The sequence below is a fragment of the Mirounga angustirostris genome, unplaced genomic scaffold (genome assembly GCF_029215605.1).
Source record: "Mirounga angustirostris isolate CCGP_5_RB_7025 unplaced genomic scaffold, mMirAng1.0.hap1 SCAF_4, whole genome shotgun sequence".
NCBI classification, from domain to species: domain Eukaryota; kingdom Metazoa; phylum Chordata; class Mammalia; order Carnivora; family Phocidae; genus Mirounga; species Mirounga angustirostris.
This window is the reverse complement of record NW_026991712.1, coordinates 140,070,126-140,090,995: the sequence shown is the minus strand read 5'-3', so window position 1 is coordinate 140,090,995 and position 20,870 is coordinate 140,070,126.

Genomic DNA, 20,870 nt, shown 5'->3' with positions numbered 1-20,870 from the left:
TCTCCCTCTCCCACTCCCCCTGCTTGTGTTCCCTCTCTCGCTGTGTCTCTCTCTCAAATAAATAAAAAAAATAAAATAAAATAAAATCTAAAAAAAAAATAAACCTCTTTTCTCATATAGGGAAGTGGCTTGAAATTAGACATGCTGATGATTCGTGGTTTCAGACCGTAATGACCTTTAAAAAACGTATTTCTGAGGGTGGCTTAGCACAGAACTATTGTCCAAAATCAGCAACTTGTGTCACGGATGATAATAGCGTGGGCTTGCGGAACTAGAGTCTGTGCTATCAAAAAGCCACAACGGAGCTGAAACCAGGGCTCCCAACATCGGCCATGCCACGGGGGTAGGGAGTAATGTCCACTCCGTGGCCTGTGCTCCAGCCTCCGGAAGCGGGCACGGTGCTTCAACCCTTTGGTGAGGAATTTTAACCTGGGACACACCTTAACTCCAGGAATTTGGAATTGCAGACTGCTCTTCTTTTAACCCAGCCACACACTTTCCACCCCTCTGTCGTCGAAGAAGTCAGCCTATCCCACCAGATGATGAGCTTCTTTGAAAACAGATTAGGTCAGATTCATCTTCATGTTAATTCCATCCAGTATACTTTTCAAATACTGTATGTCCCATCCTTAGAAGTTTTATTTGGGGACACACACACACACACACACACACATATATATATCTTTCATTTCCCTCCTCATGTTCATGTTTTCCTTTACATCAGGGGTCAGCAAACATTTGGTGTAAAAACTCAGAAAATAAGTATCTTAGGCTTTGCAGCCCTTTGCAATCTTTATCACTACTCAACTTTGCCATGGTAGCATGGAAGCAGCAATAGACAATACATAAATGAATGAGCTTGGTTGTGTTCCAATAAAGCTTTGTTTACAAACAGGCAGCGGGCCAAATTTGGCTCATAGGCCATGTGTACTTGGTCCCTGCTTTATATACCTGAACATATTTTAAGACTTATAGTAGTAGTTTAAGATCCTTGTCTATTATAGTATTCCATCGTCTTTGATATTCCTGGAGCTGTTTCTATTGATTTTTCTAATTTTGGATGGGTCTTATTTTTCTGCTTCTTTGCATGTCTGATTTTTTTTGAATGCCAAGCGTTATAAAACTTACATTTTTGGGTGGTGGATTTTGTTGTATTCCTTAAATAGCAGTGGACTGTTCTTACCCACAGTTTAAATTACTTGTGATCAGTTGGATCCTTTCAAGTGTTGTTTTTTAGACTTTCTTAGGGTGAGCCTAATGAAGCTTTAGTTTAGGTTAATCTCGCCCTGCTGAAAATAAGGATTTATCCTGAAAATTCCACCCAATGCCAGTATATGATGAGGTCTTTCCATCCTGAACGTCGGAAACTATTCAACAGCCCTGCCTAAACCCCAGGCGGTTCTGCCGTGGCCTCGAGGAGTTCCCTCCCATGCACGTGCAGATTAGTACTCCAGCCAAGACTGAGGGGGTCCCTCTGCAGATCTCTATTGCTCTGTCTCTGCGAAGCTCCTTCCTGTCCAGGACTCTGCCTTATAAATTCTAGCCATCTTGGCCTCCCTGAACTTTGATCTCTCCTCCGCCAGTGGAGTCCGTTCAGTTTCCCCTTCCCGAGCTGTGGTCTGGATACTACCTCCTGGCACTACACTGGGGTGGCTGTGGACCTTGTTTCCCTTTCAGGGACAAAAGTCCTGTGCTGCCTATTGTCCAATATCTGAAAACTGTTGTCTCGTCTATGGTGTCCACTTTTCCAGGTGTTTACTACAGCAGGAAGGCAATTCCCAAAGCACTTAATTCTTCATGGGCAAAAGCAAAAGCCCTTTAGCTCTTTATCCTTGATCTAATCTAAGGGATTTAAGATGCTGATGAGAATCAAGTTCTCATAATATGATTCAATTTTCTGTAAGCATTTTGCACTTAAAGAGCACTACACCAGTAAACCCCTTGGTTTTTCCCAGCTTCTGGAATTGACTCCAACCTTGGGTTCCTTCTCACACCTCTGCCCACAGCCACACCTGCCCACGTGACCTAGGAGGGCAATCCCTTTTCAGGAACACTTTTTTAAATCAGGATCAGAACTACCACCACCTTATCTTGGGAGCTCAAGCAACATTGCCTTTCCTCACAGCATTGGCTTTCAAACTATAAGCAACTGAAACTTTTTCGCTTCAATTTCCTCCTCCATTTATATTTTATTTATACTTATATTTTCCTATAAAAGTCAATCAGAATAGACTTTTTTGAGCACAAAATTTTTAATTTAGGTAATAGTTCCATGCAAAGTTTTTGACAGCTTGACTTCCAATTGTCAGATTCTCTATATTTAAGTAAAGACTAAAAAAGAAACATTTCACTGTCTGCATAATGCCAATATAAACTGAAATTTGAAGAGTGTGTGTGTGTGTTTGCGTGTGTGTGTATGTGTGTGTAAAGGACTTTAACCTCCACCCCTTCTGAGCAGCATTTTTATTCCCAGTCACTTTAAGGAGCAAGTAAGCAGCTTTGGTCTTGGGTCCCTGAGATGTTGCTGTCAAGTATTAGGACCCAGGCGGGGCAAAGTTATATAGGAACAAAAATTTCTGTGATCCTCTTTCCAGAATCAGATTTTAGAGATGGTGGAGTCTCAGAATTGGAGTCTGTCCTCCCTGCCACACTGCCACTCCCATTTCACAGGTGGGAGAGACATGCCGGGGGAAGTAAGTGGCCCAATTGCCCAGCTAATCTGCAGGCAGAGGAGTCCTCAGTAAACCTCAGTGGGGATTCATCAATTCAGCAAGCTGTTGTAGAGCACCCACACATGGCTTCTAAATTAGCCCAAATTTTTAAAGTTTATTTCAGTTCTACCTAACTTAGCTCTACAACACAAGGCACTTTCAAGACAAAAATAAAAACAAAGGCTAGAAAACAAAAGCTGTTGACAGGACCTGGTCTGGGACGCCTGGGTGGCTCATTCGTTAAGTGACTGCCTCCAGCTCAGGTCATGATCCCAGGGTCCTGAGATCGAGTCCCACGTCGGGCTCCTTGCTCAGCGGGGAGCCTGCATCTCCCTCTGCCTGCAGCTCCCCGTGCTTGTGCTCTCTCCCTGACAAATGAATAAATAAAATCTAAAAAAAAAAATTAAAAAGGAAAGGTCTTTCTCTATTTAAAAAAAAAAAAAAAAAACCCGGTCTATCAACTCCCCATACACCCCTACATTCTGGTAAGAATTTCCAAGGTAGGACTTCCCATAACCCTCATGCTTTATGCATTCTTCTCAAGGCAGCCGTAGTTGGTGACAGGTGCAGTGTCGACTGCCTGGTGGCTTGGCTGGTCATGTGCCTAGCTTTCTTCTCCTGGGAGAGCAGAAGAAATGGTGGAGTAAAGGTGGGCCCTCTAGTATTTAACTCCCGTCGAGGTCAGAGTGATGATTTATTTTCCTGGGAACTTCAGGATAGCTGTTTGAAAACAGGCTCTAGGGCCCCTGTACCCTGAGGATTTAAGATTTTATTTATTTGACAGCACAAGCAGGGGGAGCAGGAGGCTCACCAAGCAGGGAGCCCGATGTGGGGCTCGATCCCAGGACCCTGGGATCATGACCTGAGCCAAAGGCAGATGCTTAACGACTGAGCCACCCAGGGCCCTGATTCATCAGTTTTTAAAGATTGAGAACTGGATCATAAAATTACGAAAGCTGGCAGACCCAAAATCTGCAGTGTGAGCTGGCAGGCTCATCTCCCAGGAGAGTCAGTGATGCAGATGAAGTCCAAGAAATTTCCTCTTGCTTAGGAAGGCCAGTCTTTTTGTTCTATTCAGGCCTTCAACTGATTGATTTAAATGTGTCATCCAAAAGCATCCTCAGGGTGCCTGGGTGGCTCAGTCGTTAGCGTCTGCCTTCAGCTCAGGTCATGATCTCAGGGTCCTGGGATCGAGCCCCACATCGGGCTCCCTGCTCCGCAGGAAGCCTGCTTCTCCCTCTCCCCTCCCCCTGCTTGTGTCTCTCTCTGTCAAATAAATAAATAAAATCTTTAAAAAAAAAAAGCATCCTCAAAGTTGACATATAACATCACAGACATCATGGGACTTTGAATTGCAACTCCTTTACTTTTTTTTAATATTTTAAAGTAATCTCTACACCGAATGTGGGGCTTGAACTCACCCCAAGATCAAGAGTCTGATCTTGACTGAGCCCGTCAGGTGTCCCAAATTGCAACTCCTTTAGAGATGGCCTTGCCTTAAGGTACACGTAGAAGTGGTCTCTGTCCTTGTTCTCAACCCTTTTCAAGCCTCCTGCCCCCTCCTCAGCTGTGGATCAGTCACTCTCACCAATACCACCTCCCCAGAGCCCCTAGGAGCAGACACCTGAGCTCCTACTTCTGCCTTCTCATCAGCTAGGGACTCCCTGGTATTTATATGTCTAATTAGATGACTTCCCACTGCACTCAGAGTAAAGTCCAAACTTGGCGTGTTTTTGAAGCGCTTCGTGATTAGCTTCCATCTAAATCTCTGGCAGTCACCAGAATAAGCCAGGCTTTCTCACCCGTAGGATGTTGCCCAGACTGCTCATTAGCAGAGAAAGCCATGCTGCTCAAGATAAAGCCACAGACCCACTTCAGCAGCAGCATCTGGGAGAAATGCAAATGTGTCCTCTGCCCTGGACCAACCCAATCTCTGGGGTAGGGCCCAGAAATCTGTGTTTGTTTTGTTTTGTCTTTTTTGAAAGAGAGAATCTCAAGCAGACTCCACGTTCAGCTCAGAGGCCCCCTTGGGGCTCGATTTCAGAACCCTGAGATCATGACCTGAGCTGAAATCAGGAGTCGTAGGCCTAAATGACTAAGCCACCCAGGCACCCCCAGAAATCTGTGTTTTAACAGGCTCTCCAGTTGATTCGGATCCACAGTGACGTTAGAGAACCCCAAGGCTAGAGCACTTTCCCTTTTTTTTCTTCCTCTCTGCGGTAATGTACAATCGCCAAGTTCTTTTTGGTAGATCCTGGTGACCTCCAACAGGTCAGAGGCAACAGGCCTCCTCCCTCACCATCTCACTGTCTGAAGTCTGTTCCATCAAGACCAAGTCTGCCTGAGCCAGCCACCGTATAAACAGGAATTAGCAGGCAGCACGGCACACAGCCCCCACCTGTCCAGGAAGCTCAGCGAGCTGCCCACTGCCTTTTTTAGGCTGGTACGTTGGCTGTACATTAAAATCACCTGGGGCTATTTTAAATGCCCAATAAGTGGGCTACACCTCGGACCGATTAAATGAGGACTGGGGTGTTGGAAGGTGAGACCCAAGAATTTTTTTTTAAAGCTTCCCAGGGGATTCTAAGGTATAGCCAGAGTTAAGAGCAGTGGTTTAAGTCCTTTCCACAAACACCTGGTTTAAAAAGTTCCACTCCCAAGGCAATTGCAACAAGATTGAGCCTATGTCCCATCAGATAATAAACCCTTCCTGAGGAGGCGGGCGGGGAGGTGGGAGCAGCAAGCAGAACCTGGAGCTCCAGACCTAGCAGGACCCCCTGAAGGTGTTGGTCTTTAGATCATTAGATACCGTTTAAGCAAAGGGGAAGGGGGGGTGCCTCTTTCATCTTTCTACCAACAACAGATTTTGAACACATTCTTTTCACGCATTTTAAAAATTACCCTTAAGGGGGGCCTGGCTGGCCTAGTGGGTAGGGCATTCGACTCTTAATCTCAGGTTGTAAATTCAAGCCCCATGTTGGGCATGGAGCCTACTTAAAAAGAAAAAGAAAAAGTTACCCTTACGGTAATTAATGCACCCTTTAGTGTAGTTTTAGATGATGTTTAAAGCCATCCCAGGAGTATATGGTCTTCCAATTGCTAATTATCCATCTTGGGATATAGATTCTTGATTGGGTACATCTCCAGTGTTAGCTCACCACCTCTGGGCTGTAAAGCTAGTTATGTGCACATTACACTATGTATATAACAATATTTATAGACTATAATAAAGTCTTAAAAGCCACTTCCTTGGGGAAGTTTTCCAACACCACAGACCCAGATAAGCCCCTCTCCACTGCTTCTGAATCACCCTGAGCTTCCCCTATAATGTCAACTAGATGGTGGGAGAGTTAGGTATCTGTTGTTTTAAGATTTTTTTTTTTTTTAAGATTTTATTTATTTGACAGAGCACAAGCAGAGGGAGAGAGAGGGAGAAGCAGGTCCCCTGCTGAGCAAGGAGCCCAATGTGAGACTCAATCCCAGGACCCTGGGATCATGACCCGGGCCGAAGGCAGCCGCTTAACCGACTGAGCCACCCAGGCGTCCCTGTTTTAAGATTTTTAAAAAAGATTTTATTTATTTATTTGACAGAGAGAGAGCGCGCACAAGCAGGGGGAGCGGCAGGCAGAGGGAGAAGCAGGCTCCCTGGGGCGCCTGGGGGGCTCAGTCGTAAGCATCTACCTTCTCCCTCTGCCACTCCCCCTGCTTGTGCACACACACCCCCGTCAAATAAATAAAATCTTTTTTTAAAAAATGACACAATCTTGGTGGATATTCTCTGTTAAATTCTCAACTTTATGCGTATGTTTGAAATTTTGCATAAGGAAATACTGGGGGGTAGGGAACTCAATGAATCATCACAGCAATACCTCAGGATAGGTATTATTGTCCCCATTGTTTACAAAGGGGAAACTAAGAACCAGGTAAGTTAGAAACATGCTCGAGATCACACAGCCGGTGGAAGCAGGCTTCGCGCTGTCTCTGTAAGACCACCTCCCCATCTGCTGTCAAACAGACTTCCTTCTCTGGCTGGCAACTAGACCGCAGGCCGGACAGCCCGGTTCTGACTCATGAATTACACTGAAAATGGGTTGTTCTCAGGAATGGGAAGGCCACAATACTCTTGTTTCGAGCCATGGCAGGAGGGTGGGAGAGGGGCTCCCTGTCTCCTTAGGGGGTTCCGGGACCATCCCACCCCACCTGCCCCCCATTCCCGTTAGCGTCCTGACCTCTCAGTAGCTGATTCCTTATCTGAAAGCTCCGCCCACTGCACAGGCTTCATGATGCCATTATTTGTGATCATTTGACAAGGCAAAGCTGCATCAGTACAACATGGCTTAAAGATCTGAGCGAGAGATCAAGGGCTCGTTGGAAACACCACTGCGACTTCTCTCCCGCAGCCTTTGAAGTTGTGTCCATAGCTGAAATATAATTACTCCCTCTTAAAAACCCTCCCTTGATCACTGGTTTTCTACCAGCCATGTGAGGATTCTAACCAGGGAGGCCTGCCAGGCGTTGGCTTTGCTGCACGCTGATGAGGACAGGACACGTCCTTCAGGAGCGGGTTGATTCTCTTCCACCTGCAGAGGCTGGAAATGAAAACCCGGGCCACTTGCGCCCAAACTTGCTCGCTTCGGACTCGTGGCAGCCACGCACAGCGGGCGGCAGCCTGCGAATTCACAGGTGGCCGCGCGGGGGCGCACGAGAGACGCTGCGAGGCCTGGGTCTCTGCAATCCCAGGTCGCGCCAGCAGGAGAAAAAAAAAAAGTTCATTTAGCTGAGTCTTCAGTGGGATACTGAAGAGGTGGAGAGGTGAGGGATGGCAGGGGAGTCCAGGCTGGAGTGAAAGTTTTCGTGACCTCCAATGCGGGCAGAGCCTCAGAATGTTGGCGCTCCCACCCGGCCAGGTTAACAGTACAAGAAGGTAAACATCATCCTCGCAGCTGTTGCTGGTTTGATCCTGACTATGACCACGCTCCATTGTCTTGAAATCTCCGTTTTTCCATTACCCAGATTGGATCCGTTTGCCTGGCTCTTGACACTGAGCAATAAGTTAGAAATGCTTGGGTTTCGCGGCTTGGGCATGGATTTCAGTCCTTAGGTGTCACCCCCTACCCCCTTTATCCTGCCCCCTTCCAGGATCTGCACTCTGGAGGAGTCTTCCTGCTGGAATTGATCATTTTATAGTGTATATGAAATAAAACTGCTATTTTAGGATTCACTTAGAAAGTGCTAGAAGATTTAGCAGTCATTAAAATTAACTTAAAAAAAAATATGTGAGGTACAGTAGGACTTTTTCAGTTACTCACGTAAGACTTATTTAAAGCTGACTATATGTTAGGCTCAGGGGATACGGAAGTGAGTAAGACCTATTTTCTGCCCTTGACTTGCTTGGGCGGGGGGGGGGGGGGGGGGGGGGGTGGGTGGGGGGGTGGGGGGGGGTCGTCAAGTGTGAATGGAACGTGTGGGAAGGGAAGTGGAAAGACATAACTGGGCAGACCAAAGGGTCTAAGTCAGGAAAGACCCTCTCGGCCACTTGACAGAGCCTGGAACTCATTTTTTTCCGCATTCCAGAGTCAGTGAGATCATTTCATCTGGGGAGTTTTGTGATCCACTGTGCCCTTGAAAGAAATCACTCTAATAATGGAGTCAAGAACAAGATTTCTGGGGCTTGGAAGTCTCAGCTGCACCAATGTTCAAATTATTCCCATACTCCCCTTTGAAACTGGTTTGCAAATAACATGGAGGTAGAGGGGGTGATAAACCTACCAGTTGTGAATGGGGAGGGCTGGTGGGGAGTTCACCAGGGAAGAAGACGGAAAACATAACATGCCCCTCAGAAGAGGGACACATGGGTGAACAACCAGAGAGGAGTTTATATTCTGGAGTCACAGCACAAGAGCCTGCAAGAAGAAGAAAAGAGCAATGGGTGGGGCCCAAGGAGCCTGGTAGGAGAGCTCACCACCCCCTTATTTCTCAAGACATCAAGTCATACTGCTTATTATTTGGGGGTGATTATGATTATTTTTAGAGATGGAAGAGAGGAGGAATTGGGAGGGGATTGTGAATTAGGCTGAAAAAAGGAACAGGATTTAAGCCAGTTGAACTCCAGCGAAAGCTCATTTCTGGGAGCTGGATTTTTTTTTTTTTTTTAAGATTTTATTTATTTATTTGACAGAGAGAGCACAAGCAGGGGAGTGGGAGAGGGAGAAGCAGGCTTCCCACCAAGCAGGGAGCTCAATGCGGGGCTCGATCCCAGGACTCTGGGATCATGACCTGAGCTGAAGGCAGACGCTTAACAATTGAGCCACCCAGGTGCCCCTGGGAGCTGGATTTTGGAGAGATCTGTGATCCCTCCAAAATCTGTTCACCCCCAGGCTTCTCCACCTCAGCAGACAGCGTCACATCCATCCAGCTGGCCAAGTCAAACTCCTAGATGTCACCCCCAACATCTAAGCTACCCAGCAGAATTGTTGGCTGTGCCCCTAATGTATGTCTGCAGGATGCCCACTTTTTTTTTTTTAAGATTTTATTTATTTATTATTGAGAGAGAGAGAATGAGAGACAGAGAGCATGAGAGGGAGGAGGGTCAGAGGGAGAAGCAGACTCCCTGCCAAGCAGGGAGCCCGATGCGGGACTCGATCCCGGGACTCCAGGATCATGACCTGAGCCGAAGGCAGTCGCTTAACCAACTGAGCCACCCAGGCGCCCCGGATGCCCACTTTTCTCGTGTCCAGAGCCACCAGCCTGGTCCAGGCCACCATCATTCCGTGCCTGCTCTCCCTCTTCTAACTGCTCTCCCAGTTCTCCCTCTCTCCCTCAATTCATACTCCATAGAATCCAATGATCTTCTTGAAATACTCATAGGACCTTGTAACTTCGTCCCCACCACTGCTTCAAATCCTTCACTGACCGACCTCTCCCTCGCTATCACAGCCTCTCTTTCAGTCCCTCTCTCCCCGAGCTCCTGTCCTCTGTACTCAAGCTCTTCCTCCCACTTTTGTGTCTGGCTAACTCCTCAAACTTCAGCTCCAGACCTGAATGTCACTTCCTCAGCGAGGCCATGCCTACTGCCACTGTCATCTTCCTCGGTCTTATTATTTTTATATTAGCGCTTGGTTCTTTGCCTTCATTACACACACACCCACACACATACATACGAACACATATATACACACATATCTATTATATAAAGTATATAATTATGAATCCATTTGTGGTTTTGTTTACTGTTTGGCTCCCCTACTAGATTGCAAGCTTAATAAAGGCGTGGACCGTGACCATCTTTTTCACCACTGTCTATCCAGCTCTTTGCACACTGCTTGCCATTTAATAGATGCTCAATTAACATTAGTTGAAAGTTTTAGTTTTTAAAAATCCTTGTTGATCCTCCAGAGTTATAGTCCTTCCCTGCTTGGTATTACAGAGAGACATTATTGTTTAATGGTTATGTGCATGGACTCTGGAGCAGGAACACATAGGTTCAAATCCTAGCTCTTAGGACTTTGGGCAAGTTACTCTGTACCTTAGTATTCTCATCTGTAAAATGGAAATGATGATGATAAGAGTAATACCTACTTCATGGGATAACATAACATAGGAAAGTTAAATGAATTACATATTATTAGTACATCTATACCTTGAGCATTGTATACCTTGAGTGTATTCATCACTTCTTTTTTGTAGTTATTTTCATACCTATGTTACTCTCTAGGTCGTGAATTAGATTACCACTTACTTCATACCCATGGGGCCCAACGTAGTGCATGACCAAGTTAGCACTCAATAAAGTAGGACTGAACTTGGTATATCACATAATATTTCATCATGAGAAAAGGTATATATTTTTTTTTCTTACCATACTCTCCTATTATTCCAACCTCTTCATTAAAATTAGGCTAATAGGGATGCCTGGGTGGCTCAGTCAGTTGGGTGTCTGCCTTTGGCCCAAGTCATAATCCCAGAGTCTGGGGATCAAGTCCATTGGGCTCCTTGCTCAGTAGGGAGCCTGATTTTCCCTCTGCCTTCCCCCTTCTATGTTCTCTCTCTCTCTCCCTCTCTGTCCTTCTGACAAATAAATGGATGAAATCTTTAAAAATAAATAAATAAATAAAATTAGGCTAATAATGAAAAATCATCCAAATCCAATTTTTTTTTTCTCTTGGGGGAAAAGGAAAAAGGGAAACAAAGAACAGAAGAAAATATACCTAGAGAGGAACTACCTTGTGGGATGTAAAATTCCATTCGACATTTGGAAGGATAGTCTCTATTATTCTTATTGGAAACTGTTATGTTTGTAGAGGAATTGACTTCTTTCATCTATGCAGTTCCATGTTTTGGAAGCTCTGGCCAATGTATGGAAACAAGAAACAACGAACTGGCAATATTACCCAGAATCAGTCTGTGCCAGAGTCATTCCCATTACACCCTAAGGAAAGAATCATAGTCATACACAAAGATTAATGTAAATGGATGGTCACACCAGTACTATACTATTATTTATAATAGTGAACATGGCCTAGGGGCACCTGGGTGGCTCAGTGGTTAAGCGTCTGCCTTCGGCTCAGGTCATGACCCCGAGGTCCTGGAATCGAGCCCCGCATCAGGCTCCCTTCTCAGTGGAAAGCCTGCTTCTCCTTCACCCTCTCCCCCTGCTTGTGTTCCCTCTCTCGCTGTCTCTCTGTCGAATAAATAAATAAAATCTTTAAAAAAAAAATAGTGAACATGGCCTAAAGGTCTACCAGTAACCCATGTGGGAATGGTTAAATACCACATGGTTTTGAGTCCCCCAAAGGAAAACGATGCATATTTTCAAAGAAAATTTTGCACTGCAGACACAAAACTGAAAAAAACATTAAGAAAGATTATAAAATGGTGCTTTTGTTGGGATTATATGTGATTTTAATTTTCATCTTTAATATTTCTGTATTCCTAAACTTTTACACTTTCATGAAAAAGTGGGTTTTTTAAAAACTATTTTTTTTAAGTAATCTCTACACCCAACTCACAACCCTGAGATCAAGAGTCGCATGCTCCACTGACTGAGCCAGCCAGGCACCCCAAAAGTGTTTTCTTTTTTAACTAGAAAACAATTTTTTAAAACCATTGTTCATTTTACATTTTGGCCTTCATCCCATCATTGTTACTGTTTCTGAGAGTGTGGTCCGTGAACAGTTTCCATCAGAATCCCGGGGCAGGCAGGTGCTCGCTTAGGAATCAGAATCTGCGTTAACCTAACTCAGGTGAGTCTTCGCTGAACACACGCTGAAGTTCGCAGAGTCTCTGATTTAGCACCAAGAAAAGAAGGTAAAAACCTGCCTTAATATGAAAGAACAATGGGACTTAAGAAAGCTACTCACACTCGTGGCCAGAAGGTGGCGCAGGTTTTCCATTTACCTGATTCATGTGCCGTTAGAAGGAAATCTTGTTCAGAAGAAATTTTTTGCTTTTATTACATAAATCCAGAGGAGCATCCCCACCCTGAAATTGTGATGAGAAACAAGAAATGGGAATCTTTAATAACAGGTAGGATTAGGTATCCTGTCTCCATAGAAACCATTCTTCTCCAGAGAAAGCTTAGTAGATTAGGATATGTCCTCTGGGCTAGAACAGCGCTACATCCCAAAGGAGAGCTGTAACCAATCCCTTGGGGTTTTTGGCTGCAAATTCAGGACTAGCTGTTAGAACAGGGTGGTCTCTGTGAAATTTAGGAACAAGAGCAGTGAAAAGGAAAGAGAGAGGGTCTCTAGTCCCAAGGCAGGTGCTCTACTTGTAGTCCTAACATCAGTGGGAGCAGGGGGCAAAGCTCCCCCTGCCCCTGCCACCTTCGCACCTCCACCGAGGAACAGTTAGGCAGTTATGGGAGCACAGCACTAGCAAGGTGTGCAAAATGCTTGTCCTTCAAGACACAGTCCACTATTACAACTTCCAACAAACCTTCCTCAGACCTCCCCTGCAAGTTCGGCCGGCAGCCTTCCCTACCATTCATAGAACCACTGCTTATCATTATCTTTTCAATTAACATGCTATGTTAAAATTAATCTGTTTGCAAGATCTGTCTTTCCCAGGAGATGCTAGGCCATCCATGAGCTGTTAGCAATAGGATATCAGCTACTACTTCCCCACATATCAGCAAGAGATGGGGGTTGCGGGGGGGACTATCATTCACAATAGCAATGAAAATAGTTATTACCCAGAAATAAGGTTAACCCCCCCAAAAAATGTGTAAGACCTATTTGAGGGGGAAAAAAACCCTGCCAAGCATTTAAACAAATGATGAAATCAACAATATTAATAGCAAACATCTGAGGCTTACCATGCCTGCCCTAGGCATATTCTAAAAACCTTTGCATATTTTACTCCATTTAATCTATGAGGTAGGTACCATAGGATTTCTAATTTTACAGGAAACAGAACTGGAGAGACTGAATTATATATATATTTCTTCCCCAATTCTTTTTTATGTTTAACTCAAATCTCATCAAAATCCCAAAAGAAGGAAAGGTCACTGATATGAGGTTCATATTTTATGTAAGTACATGTGTGCATAGAAAAATCTGAAAGAATGTGCATCAACTTGTTGGAGGTATCTTCACTTCTCTATACTTTGCTGTATGTTATTTTTTAAGTAGGCCCTACGCTCAAACTCATGACCCTGAGATCAAGAGTTGCATGCTCTATGGACTGAGCCAGCCAGGCGCCCCTGTACTTTCTTGTATTTAACAAACTTACCACAATGTGCACGTATTACTGACTTCTAAGCACTGTGAAAGGTACTTTAACTGAACTATCTCCAATTCTCCCAACACCACAAAGTAGGTACTATGTTGCCTACTTTGTAGATTTTTAAAAAAGGATGCACAGAGGGGCGCCTGGGTGGCTCAGTCGTTAAGCGTCTGCCTTCGGCTCAGGTCATGATCCCAGGGTCCCGTGATCGAGCCCCGCATCGGGCTCCCTGCTCAGCGGGAAGCCTGCTTCTCCTTCTCCCACTCCCCCTGCTTGTGTTCCTTCTCTTGCTGTGTCTCTCTCTGTCAAATAAATAAATAAAATCTTTAAAAAAAAAAAAAAAAGGATGCACAGAGAGGGTAGCTAATTCACTCAAAGTCACATAGCTGGTAAAGTGGTGATCTCAACCCAATAGCCTGAGCCTGGAGCCAGCTTTGTGAGTGGGCAGTGGCGTGTTGCACGGAAACCCGAGCTGTGCTAAGTGACGGGCGCCTGAAGTCCCAGCAGTGCCGGCCCTCTGAAGACTTCCTAACTCAGGCTACAGAGCCCAGCGGGCTACTTCTTTTTTTTTTTTTTTTTTTTTTTTAAAGATTTTATTTATTTATTTGAGAGAGAGCACATGAGAGGGAGGAAGGTCAGAGGGAGAAGCAGACTCCCTGCCGAGCAGGGAGCCCGATGCGGGACTCGATCCCGGGACTCTGGGATCATGACCTGAGCCGAAGGCAGTCGCTTAACCGACTGAGCCACCCAGGCACCCCCAACAGGCTACTTCTTGAAAGAGGCGTCACCAGAGCCAAACTTGGAGAGACAGTGCTTGGCACATAGTACGTGCACAATAAACAGTTGACAAGTGCGCTGACTGACCCAGAATCAAGGGTAGAATTTGGGTGAGGAAGGGCATTCCAAGCTGAGTGAGGGTAAGGGCTGTGTCTCAGCTGGAACTCCAGGTTGGTTTTCTTCAACATTCTGCTACGAGTTCAGGAACACCCTTCCTTTCAGGCTTAGGGTTGTCCTGGCATGTGGAAGGGGCGTCAACTTGGTCATCCAACTGGAACCAGGCAACATCTTCTCTCCCAAGAGGCCAGTTAAGTCTGAAGAGCTGGGCAGACTCAACAATGAACTGGTGGTCATCACTGGGAGTCCGCTCACTCACCCTGTTTGCCCAAACCTCCTGGGTAGTTTGTCTTCTTTTTTTTTTTAAGATTTTATTTATTTATTCATGAGAGACAGAGACAGAGAGAGAGAGGCAGAGGGAGAAGCAGGCTCCCAAGGAGCAGGAAGCCCGATGCGGGACTCGATCCCAGGACCCCGAGATCACGACCTGAGCCGAAGGCAGACGCTTAACCATCTGAGCCACCCAGGCGCCCCTGGGTAGTTTGTCTTAAAACTACTCGGGCACCACAAAGTGTAGGTCAGGTGACTGCGGCGCCATGGTCTTTTCCCTCACCTTCCTGCTGCTCCCTGGTGGGCACTTGGACAGAGGACTCAACCCTGAGACTGTCCAGAGCCACAGGGAAAATGGTGGAAAATTCACCACTGCCATGCCAGAAAAAGTGATTTATCCAGGTCCTGAGATTTTCTTACCCTCCCGATTGTGCTTCATACTATCTGGTATGGGCTTTTATTCCTGAATCTTAGCTAAACTTCTTGGGCTTAACCTACTGGCCTCAAAAAGGCTGGGCAGTTGCATCACCTGTCTACCTCCTTGTAACTATAGCAATCGGCTGTGTACTTTTTTTGGGAATTAACATGATAAGTACCTCTCCAGTCAACTCCATTCATACAATCATAGAAGGAATACCAGGAAGAAGCCATGCAGGGACAACTGGGGGGCTCAGTCGGTTAAGCATCTGCCTTCCCCTCAGGTCATGATCCTAGGGCTCCCTGCTCTGCGGGGAGTCTGCTTCTCCCTTTCCCTCTGCCCCTCCCCCAGCTCGTGCTCTCTCTCTTGCTCACTCTCTGTCTCTCTCAAATAAATAAATAAAATCTTTAATTAAAAAAAAACTGAATGTAGGCATAGTAGCAGTAAGCATTTATAAGTTTTTGACATTCTAATTTTGACCATAATTATTTTGACTGTCATTATTGAAATGTACTGAGATGTAAAACAAAATGTAAATTGAACTTCTCTTAGATTAAGTTCCATTAATATTTCGTTCTCAAATATTAATTATGAATGGACAGAATAAACAAGGTACTATATTACCGCAGAAAGCCCCAACTACTGAGGCCCACGCCCTCTGGAAGGTCTCTGCTTACCCCGGAGGCAGCAGGCTCCTGCTGGCAACCTTGTCTCAGGGCAACCAAAGCCTGCTCCACTTCTTACAATAAACAGGCCTTGATGGGCCCATTAAACCCAGGGCCCAAGGCACAAACATTTTCACCCCAAAAATTGCTGCACACAGGGTTGGGAGGTCTTACTCTCTTAAACACCTAATCACAGTACCCTTATTACACTTAGTGCAAATGACAGCTAATCTCTTCAAATCATCAAATATCCAGTGTTCAAATTTTCCTTTTTGTCTCCCTTTTGGTGTACTCTCCTGTGTTTGAGTCAGGATCCAAACAGGCTCCACACACACTGCATTCAGTTAATAACAATTGATATTGTAGGGCCAAGGGCAGGCCGCCCCAAATGTGCCACTTTGTCATATTGATTATTTTGAATAGAAGTTTCGTTTTCTTTTTTTCTTTTCTTTTTTATCCTGAATAGATTTATTCTACAATAGAAGGTAGTTTCTTTCTTTCTTTTTTTTTTAGATTTTATTTATTTATTTGACAGAGAGAGACAGCGAGAGAGGGAACACAAACAGGGGGAGTGGGAGAGGGAGAAGCAGGCTTCCCGCCAAGCAGGGAGCCCGATGTGGGGCTCGATCCCAGGACCCTGGGATCATGACCTGAGCCCCTGAATAGAAGTTTCTTAAGAAAGAGCTGGTGAAAGGACACTCAGACCCTCCTCTGTCTTCCTGAAAGCAGGAAACAAATCTCCCATATGAAAGGTATTCTCCCTGTACTAAGAAGTAAAAAGACATCCTTATCACCAGAGACAGGAACTTTAAAGCTAAGAGAGCTGAGAAACAAACTTAGTACTTTTTTTCTAATCTACCTCAGCCAAAATCCCACTTAAAATCTTTACTAACTCGGGGCTGCCTGGCTGGCTCAGTGAGTAGAGCCTGCAACTCTCCATCTCAGGGTTGTGAGTTTAAGCCCTGTCTTGGGTGTGGAATCTGATGACGGATAGTTGGAAGGCAGGCAGGCCAGGTCAAGGGGCCTCCATCCTAAGAGGAAACCACCCTTAAAAGGATTTTACAGACCCTGGAAGGAGCCCTCCACCCTTTCCCACATGAAAGGTAGGTGACAAAAACCTGGTGCAGGGAAGGTTCATCAGATTAAAACAGCCTTCCAACAAACCCATAAAAACCCCTAGACTCAGAAACTCCGATGGCAACCCTCTTGGGTCCCCTCCATCTTCGGGAGCTTTGTACTATCACTTTGCTATGGCTCAGTGAACCTTCCTTTGCTGCCCACCACTCTGTCTGCTCTCCCTCTTCATTCTTCGAAGCCTTGTGACCAAGAACCGTGAGCACCAAGGGAGAAAAAAATCCTGTAACACAACCTACTTGAAAAAAATCGTTACTAATTAAAGTTCTCAAACATCTGTTTTCTCTATCTTATCAATTTCTTACAAATTTATTGTCTCTATGTCTAAAAAAGTATAAGAACTGCCTGTCTCCATCTTTTCTTTAGGTTTTATTTCATTATTGGGCCTTTGAGTGCACAGAATAAAACTGGCACTTTCTTCTGTTGACCTCTCTCACGAAAACTGAATTCTTAGTCCAGCAGGAAGACCTTGAAGGACAGAGGAAGAATTTTTCTTCCCTATAATATGTTGTTTAACTCTCTTTTATTTATTTGTTTGTTTGTTTTTCCTGAACAAATAAAATCCTACCAAAAAAAGATATATAGGGAGACTAAACTATTTTTTTTAATTTACTCCGTCCATTTATTTTTTCACTTAAAAAATTTAAAAAAATTTTTTTAAATTAAATTCAACTAATTAACTTATAGCATTTTATTCAGAGGTAGAGCTCAGTGATTGTTTAAGTCTCTTTTAATGATTTAAAGATTGTCATTTAATCTTTGCCCCCCACCGTTTTCTTTTCCCCTTGATATTTATTTGTTCAAGAAACGAGGCCCTTCTTGTATGGTTTCCAACACTCCGAGTATCGCTGATCGCATCCCTACAATGTCACCTAGCCTGCCACTCCAGCTCATGCATTTGCCCTCAACCGCCACTCACATGCAAGTTTTTTTTTTCCTGCCACTTGATTACTTTATTTAATTTTATTGTTTTCCATTTGAGCGATTTTATTCATAATGCTGGAGAGGCAGAAGGAATTTTAAAAAAATACTACATACTGTGAAAAATTGGCATGACTGGAGCCATTTAAAAATATGGAGAGAGAGGGTGCCTGGGTGGCTCAGTTGGTTAAGCGACTGCCTTTGGCTCAGGTCATGATCCCAGAGTCCTGGGATCGAGTCCCCACATCGGGCTCCCTGCTCGGCGGGGAGCCTGCTTCTCCCTTTGACCCTCTCCCCTCTTATGCTGTTTCTCTCTCGCTCGCTCTCTAATAAATAAATAAATAAAATCTTTAAAAAAAAAATATGGAGAGAGAGGCCACAGTAGAGAAACAGCTCGCTCCCCCTCGGTGTAACTGGGCCCAAACCTGTGAACTGGGCAGGATAGCCGTTGTTTCAAGCAATTGTTTGAGAAGTTAGCAGAATTGGACATCCTGATCACCAGTCTGATGGTTGTGGACTCTGAAGATAGAATCAGTAGTCAATCAGTGTATAACCCCGAGGAGCTTAGCTGTAAAACATCCAGAGAAAACCTTTTTTTTCTTCAACTCAGGTCATTGCCCTCTCCCCTCTCCCTTGCTTTCACCCCACAGGCAGGACACTATTTACACATTTACCTGCATCTGTGCTCCCCAAATTGCACTTCTTTGATCCCAAATAAACGCTCCTTTGCCTCTCATCGTGGGACTTTATTTTGAGGTTAACAGTGCCCTTCATATTCCGCACACATTCATTGGCTACTACCAGGTGTGGAGGCCTCACTGTTTATTTTTTATTTTTTTAAGATTTTATTTTATTTATTTGACAGAGAGAGAGACAGGTAGAGAGGGAACACAAGCAGGGGGAGTGAGAGAGGGAGAAGCAGGCCTCCTGCAGAGCAGGGAGCCCAATGTGGGGCTCGATCCCAGGACCCTGGGATCATGACCTGAGCCGAAGGCAGACGCTTAACGACTGAGCCACCCAGGCGCCCTGGCCTCACTGTTTATTAACTGTATAACCTTGACCAAGTCAACCTCCATCTGAACGCCTGGGGAACCCAACCACCGAGAACCCCTGACTCTGCATCTCAGGACAGCTCCCTGAGCTGCTCGGCCCTCCCTTCTTAATTCTGGAGATAGCCCACATTTAGCAGTACACGGAGTACCACCGGAGTCTGATTTGACAAGTCTGCTCACTCACTCATTCCCTTGTTCCACGCGAGGGCCCAGTACATACGCCGTAAGTCTGGGTACGGGAGATAAATCAGTGAGCAAGAAAGGTAAGAAGATTCTTGCCCTACTAGGGTTATATTCTGTACTCTAGTGGGGAAGTGGAAGAGAGACATTCCAAAAAAACACAAAATTGAGTTGAATGGTTATGTTCAGGTTCTGATAACTGGGAGCCAAATAAAGAGGGTGATAAGATAGGGTGTGTGACTCCCTTGTAAAGTGTTCTGGGAGGCCTCTTGGAGGAATTAACATGTGACCGGAGACCCGAGCATGAAAAGAAATCAGCTGTGAAAGAGCTGGAAAAATAACTCACAAAGGAAACAGATAGTGCAAAGGCCCTGAGGCAAGAATTTCTTTCCTGAAGAGGAAGAAGGAGGCTATTTCCTGTGATGAGGAGTAGAATGAAGACAATGTTAAAGAGGGAGTCAGAATGGGATGAGGGGTTAGAATTTTACTTTACTTTTAGTGGGAAACCACTCAAAGGGATTATATGGAGAAGGACTGCAGAGGGGCCAGAGGGGAGGCCAGGACACCAGCAAGAGATGGCGGGCTCCAACTGCGTTGAAACCATGGAGAGGGAAAGGAGACATATTCAAGGGTTTGGGCATGACTGAACGTGGTGACTGAAGAAAACAGGAATTGAGACCGGCCCCTGGGGTTACCGCCCGAGTAAACTACGCAATTAGTGTTGCTTTTATTGAGATGTGAGCCAGGAGTCAGGGCTGGTGGGGGCGACTTGGGGAAGGGGGTTGTTTGAGGTGGAGGCAGGCTGGGGTGGGGGTGGGCTGGGAGGTTGGGTCAGGTGGGAGTATGGATGGCGTGGGGTGGGGCTCGTTCAGCCAGAGGCTCGGAGGCATCAGAGCTGGGGGCAGGCTCAGGGGGCGGCCAGCAATGGGAAGTCAGCAAGTGCTTCGGGACTGGAGGAGATTTCCAGGGGATGGGCGAGGGAGTGTAGGTTGCGAGGGGATTGGACTAGAATCTTTCGAACTCCGCCAGGGGAAGGGAGGAGCCAGCAAAACTTGCTGAAGCCGGCCTTCCTTCTCGCTTGGCGCGCGGGTGCGTCCTCAGGGTGGATCTGCTCTCCAGGTAAGGCTGGTTCAAGCGGGGGGTGGAGGTGGGGGCCGCTGGGGCCCCTCTCGCTTTGCTACCCGCTTCGTTCCTGAGGGGCTGCTGAGAGAGGCACCTTCCTGAGCGTCCCCTCCCCGGAAAGTAGGAACATAAGCAGTGCCAGGGGCGCCTGGCTGGCGCAGGCAGAAGAGCATGAGACTCTTGATGTCCGGGTTGTGAGTTCGAGCCCCACATTGGGTGTAGAAATTACAATCAATCAATCAATCAATCAATCAATAAAAAATAATAATAATAATAAAAGAAAGAAAGAGAAAAGTAAAATAGCCGTGCCAGGAAGAAAAAATGAAGTCAAGGAAAGGAGGCAGTATTTAAGTCCTGGCTTTAAAAGAAGGGTGGGGGAGGTAAAAATGTCCACGGTGTCTTTGGGGAGTAATGGAGTGAGCGCTTCGGAGCCAGGCGGACCTGGGGGTTCGGTCTGTCTCCCATTTCCTAGATGCGAGGCCTTGAACTTCATCTTCAACCCATCTAAACAGTATTGTCCATAAACTGGAAGGGAATCGATTTGAAGGTAGTGACTTTTTCTGCATCTCCTTCGTTGTTAGAAATAACTGAATTCTCGGGCGCCTGGGTGGCTCAGTCGTTAAGCGTCTGCCTTCGGCTCAGGTCATGATTCCGGAGTCCCGGGATCGAGTCCCACATCGGGCTCCCTGCTCCGCGGGAAGCCTGCTTCTCCCTCTCCCACTCCCCTTGCTTGTGTTCCTGCTCTCGCTATCTCTCTCTCTGTCAAATAAATAAAATA